Source organism: Moschus berezovskii, chromosome 6 (genome assembly GCF_049115385.1).
Source record: "Moschus berezovskii isolate FMDL1 chromosome 6, NW_MosBer_1.0, whole genome shotgun sequence".
NCBI classification, from domain to species: Eukaryota; Metazoa; Chordata; class Mammalia; order Artiodactyla; family Moschidae; genus Moschus; species Moschus berezovskii.
In genome coordinates, this window is record NC_142465.1 from 63,135,214 (window position 1) to 63,141,143 (window position 5,930).

The 5,930-nt window shown below is 36.8% G+C and overlaps 1 pseudogene; it reads right to left on the bottom strand.

Moving 5' to 3' along the window:
- Positions 1-773: 773 nt before the first annotated feature.
- On the bottom strand, positions 774-1,717 carry LOC129536514 (olfactory receptor 6C2-like; annotated as a pseudogene).
- Between the last annotated feature and the right edge of the window lie 4,213 nt (positions 1,718-5,930).

Below are 5,930 nucleotides of genomic sequence, written 5' to 3' on the forward strand. Positions count from 1 at the left end.
CAGCTCTCACATCTGTCACTGACAACTGGAAAGACCATTGTCTTGACTATATGGATCTTTGTAAGCAAAGTGATGTCTTTGCTTTTTAACACACTGTCTAGGTTTGTCATGATCTTAGATTTTTTTTAAATTGAATTTTAAGCTGGATTTTTCACTCTCCTTCACCCTCACCAAGAGGCTCTTTAGTTCCTCTTTGCTTTCTGCCATTAGAATGGTGTCATCTGCATATCTGAGGTTGTTGATTTTTCTCCCAGCAATCTTGATTCCAGCTTGTAACTCATCCAGCCTGGCATTTCACATGATGTGCTATATGTATAAGTTAAATAAACAGGGTGACAATAATCAGCCTTGTTGTACTCTTTTCTCAATCCTGAACCAGTCAGTTGTCCCATACAAGGTTCTGATTGTTGCTTCTTGACCTACATACAGATTTTTCAGGAGACAGGTAAGCTGCTCTGGAATTCCCATCTCTTTTAGAATTTTCCATAGTTTGTTATGATCCACAGAGTCAAAGACTTTAGTGTAGTCAACGAAATAGAGATAGATGCTTTTCTGGAATTCCCTTGCTTTCTTTATGATCCAGCAAATGTTGGCAATTTGATCTTCCGTTTCCATCCCTTTTCTAAATCCAGCTCGAACATCTGGAACTTCTATAGAGAAGGGAACTATAGAAATGACTTAATCAGAATGGAAGACCAGATCTCACTTAGAAAGAGGTGATAGAGGATATACACATAAGAAAATTGTTTAGGGAACCTGACTTCAACATTTACCTAGTTCTTTGAGACCAGTAGAATTCTTTTGACTAAATCACTAAACGCTTGTTTCGCTTGTTTCACTTGTTTGTTCCTCAGAGTATAAATAAAGGGGTTTAACATGGGGGAAATGGAAGTTGTAAGTATTACTACTTTCTTATTAATAGTTAATTCATCTTTTGATGAAGGTTTGATATAGACAAAGATGCAGCTGCCATAGGTGATAGAAACCACAATAAAGTGGGAAGAACAGGTGGAAAAGGCTTTTGTCCTTTGCTGGGAAGAGGGGAATCTTGGAACTGTTCTGATGATACATATGTAGGACAGAACAACACATGTAAGAGTCGTGATAAATATCAACACACAGCAAACAAGAATTATCTCTTCCATGAACCACGGATCTGAGCATGAGATCTTCAAGAGTGGATAAACATCACAAAAAAAGTGATCAATGACAGAGTCACAGAATTCCAGGTTCAGTCCCAAGCAAAATGGTGGAAAAATAATCAAGAAAGTGGTATCCAACAGCAGAAGATAAGCATTTTGCAGAATCTGTGGTTCATGATGGTCATGTAATGCAGGGGTTTGCAGATGGCTACATAGCGATCATAGGACATGGTGGCCAAGAGAAAAAATTCTGTCGTTCCAAACACACAGATAAAAAACAGCTGGGCTACACAAGCATTATAGGTAATGGACCTGTCACCTGTTGATATACTACACAAGAATCTAGGAATGCAGGCAGAAGTGAATGAGATTTCTAAGAAGGAAAAATTTTGGAGAAAAAAGTACATCACAGTTTCAAGGTGAGAGTCCACTAATATGAGAGTTATGATGACCAGGTTTCCAATTATATTCAACATGTATGTGATAAGTAGAAATATAAAAGTCAAAATCTTAATTTGTAGGTTATCTGTTAATCTCTGGAGGATGAAACCGACTACTGATGTGTGGTTTCTCATTTCTGGGTCCTGACTTCTGTACAGTCTTCCTATAAAACTGAGGGAGGTACAATCTGAGAAGACAGTGAGAAAATGTTTTACAGTAGCTTTTGTTTAGAAAAGCTAAACAATATATCTTACATGTATTATCTGTTACCCGATAAGTGAGTATTTTTAACTAATTCATGCTGTAAGCTCTGTTGATGTATCCTTTGATAGGTTAGAAACTTGGTGTTCAAACATTTTTGACCACAAAATATGGTGAGATATGCATTTTATATTGTAATTTACTGTACATGCAAACACACACAAATATAGATACTTACACAGCTTTGCAACAATAATTTCAGTAAAATACTAACCCTCAGATGACCTGTTTTCTGATGTTATACATATAATCTATAAAAATAACAACCACTATGCTGTATATCTGAAACTAATATTAACTATACTACAATTTTTAAAATAAATAAATGAAAATATGATCACATTGATTTTATAATCTGCTGAATGGTCATAACCTGTGTTTGAATAAAAGACATTTCATTTTTTTGGTTTCTTTAAATAATACTCTCCAAGTAATATTTAATTTTTCCATGATATTTTTAAAATGAACACTATCCTTTTAGCATATACTTCAGAATAGATCTTTTATAGCACTTTTTTTCCCCTAGGAAAAATGAAATAATTAATTTTAGAATATTCTGTTTTCTAAGAATATGTCACATATCACTAACTGAAATTTTGAACAGTTTAATTATCTGCTTGAAGGGTTTCTCTTCCCCTGGATAAATTGAAAACACATGACAGTTCTGTATCAATTTGCCAAAGCAGTTGAGGATTCTGTTCCATTACTATGACCAACCTATGCTTAATCTACAAAGTATGGTTCATATATTAAAAATTCTTTTCTGAGGTCTTTCTTATGACTTTTTACAAATGTTTATACCTTTAGGTGACTGTCACTGATTTCCCACTTTGCTGCACAACACAGAGAGTAATTTGACACATACTGAATTCACTAACTGAAAATATGTTTTGTATATAGCTGAAGAATATTCTTAATGTGTATCATTCAGTCTGATGTGTATCTGCCTGAAACACTCAGACTCCTTTCGATCAAGTCACTGATGTTATAATCATCTCTGTAAGTATTAAATACATTCTCCAGTCTGACTACCATCCTTAGATTATAATAAATTTCTGTAACTCCATCCAGACTTTCAACCTTCTCAGTTGCTTCTGATAAGGCTTCTGAACATACCACTCCACTGAAACGTCATGTGGCAATTTTAGCTGTTATTTCCTTAAGTTTCAACGAAGTGTAGCCCTTTTTATTTGCACCTTTTGTTGCAATTGACCAAGTTGGTCCATCAGTCTTGCTGCTTATGTTGTTCTAGACACATTGTTTGCACAATATCCACACTCCTGTTTTTGTTCTGCCCTTCTTGTTTCTCCTTTATAAGAACCTCTTCCTCTATTCATCTTTATAACACGGATATTTCTCACACTTTGCAACTACACCATCTTCTCTGCTTGTCTAGGAGTTTTTTCTTTAAATTGTTGAAATCCTGTGACATCAATTTATCATTTAAAGAAAAGGGATCCTATTATACAGACTGAAGTCAGTCAGAAACAGAAAGACAAATACTGTATGTTAATGCATATATATGGAATTTAGAAAGATGGTAACAATAATCCTACATGCAGGGCAGGAAAGGAGACATAGATGTAAAGAACAGACTTTTGGACTCAGTGGGAGAAGGCAAGGGTGGGAAGATTTGAGAGAATAGCACTGAAACATGTACATTACCATATATAAAAGAGGTGACCAGTGCAAGTTGAATGTATGAAACAAGGCACTCAAAGCCAGTGCTCTGGGACAACCCATAGAGGTAGGGTGGGGAGGTTAAGGATGGGGGGACACACGTGCTTATTTTTGATGTATGGCAAAAAACCACCACATCATTGTAATTATCCTCCAATTAAAATATATTAATTATAATTATAATTGAATATAAAACATTGAATATTTAATATTACATCTTTCAATGTTAATCATCTTCATCTGACAATTTCCCACTCTCTTTAAGCACATATGTTCACAGTGGAATGCCTTCTCCACTGTATCTCTGTTCACTTCTTGCCTTACTCCTTGTTCTCTGTTCTAAAACCAAAAGCTAATGTGGATTGATCTATATTAGCAACTGAGATCAAGCTAGAATTTTATTAGCCCAACCCTATCTTGAAATTCTATTGACACTGCAGATGTATTTTTACTTAATTCCACTGTTTCCCTGACCCAGACACAGGGAAATTCTATTTCTTTGTTTGTTTGGTGGTCTTGGAGTTATGGAGAGTGGCTCTAGAAACACACCATGTGAGAGTCAGGTACTGTAGTCATCTGAGGTGGACTATCTCTCTGGAAAGTATTTTTATGAAACCATTTGTGCTTTTCTCTCCTGGTGAATCCATCTGTTTGCTTTTTCTGACTTATATCTGGCATTTATTGACTTGTTCCTCCATTTCCTGTTTAGACTTTTGGAGGAATCTCTTAACCTCCAAAACCACAGTAAGAACTATGTGTTTTGCTGCACACTATGTTAACACTGTATTCAAAATCCCACAATGAGATACCATTTCACACCAGTCAGAATGGCTGCTATCTACATGCAATAAATGCTGGAGAGGGTGTGGAGAGAAGGGAACCCTCTTACACTGTTGATGGGAGTGCAAACTAGTACAGCCACTATGGAGAACAGTGTGGAGATTCCTCAAAAAACTGGAAATAGAACTGCCATATGATCCAGCAATTGCATTCCTGGGCATACACACCGAGGAAACCAGAATTGAAAGAGACACATGTACTCCAATGTTCATTGCAGCACTGTTTATAATAGCCGGGACATGGAAGTAACCTAGATGTTCATTTGCAGACGAATGGATAAGAAAGCTTTGGTACATATACACAATGGAGTATTACTCAGCCATTAAAAAGAATACATTTGAATCAGTTCTAATGAGGTGGGTAAAACTGGAGCCTATTATACACAGTGAAGTAAGCCAGAAAGAAAAACATCAATAAAGTATACTAATGCATGGGACTCTGTGGGAGAGGATGAGGGTGGGATGATTTGGGAGAATGGCATTTGACACATGTATATTATCATATGTGAAATGAATCACCAGTCCAGGTTCGACGAATGATACAGGATGCTTGGGGCTGGTGAATGGGGATGACCCGGAGGGAGGATAAGGGGAGGAGGGAGGTGGGAGAGGGGTTCAAGAAGGGGAACTCATGTACACCCGAGGCGGATTCATGTCAATGTATGGCAAAACCAACCAATACAATATTGTAAAGTAATTAGCCTCCAATAAACAAACAAACAAAAAAACAAATCCCATTGAACGTAATAACCACAGAACTGAAGGATTCTGACATATAGAAATAAATGTAGATAATATTTACCCTTAAGGACTTCCCTGGTTACTCAGCAGTAAAGAATCTACCTGCAATGCAAGAGATGCTGGTTCAGTCCCTGGGTGGGGAAGATTCCTTGGAGAAGGGAATGGCAACCCACTCTAATACTCTTACCTGGGAAATCCCATGGACAGAGAAGCCTGGTGGGCTGCAGTCCATGGGGCTGCAAAAGAATCAGACACAACTTTAACTTTTTAAACAACAGTTACCCTTAGATCTAGACCAATTTATATTCCATAGTAAATGGAATCAATTTTAAAAGTAAGCTGACATCTCTTACTTTTGCCATATCCCAACTTCTAATTGCAAGGATTCTTGTTGGCTTTTGTATTTGGTGGAGGAAACATTCTAGGTGACTTTCAAATCACACTATAACCTCTTCACTCAGCATGTACACAACATCTGCATTAAGGCCCAAAGTACTGCATGACTTATCACTTTGCCTGGCAGAGAATATTTTCCTTTATGCCTTCTATTCATGCTTCATTGTTACACCCGAGAGAAATATATTAACACCAGAGATTAAGGACTACAGTTCTGGATTTGGACCAATAGCTGCTCTGTGGTTGTTCCTCAGCCAACACCTACTGAGCACACACTAACACTGGCTGAGACAATTTCTCTCTCCAAATTTTGTTCAAGGCAATCAATAATTTTTTTTTGAGAAAACATAATTTCCCTTAGAAATACCAGTTATCTGGCTATGCTTTGGTGTCAGTTTATTGCTGTAATATATTCCCTTCCTGCAGAACT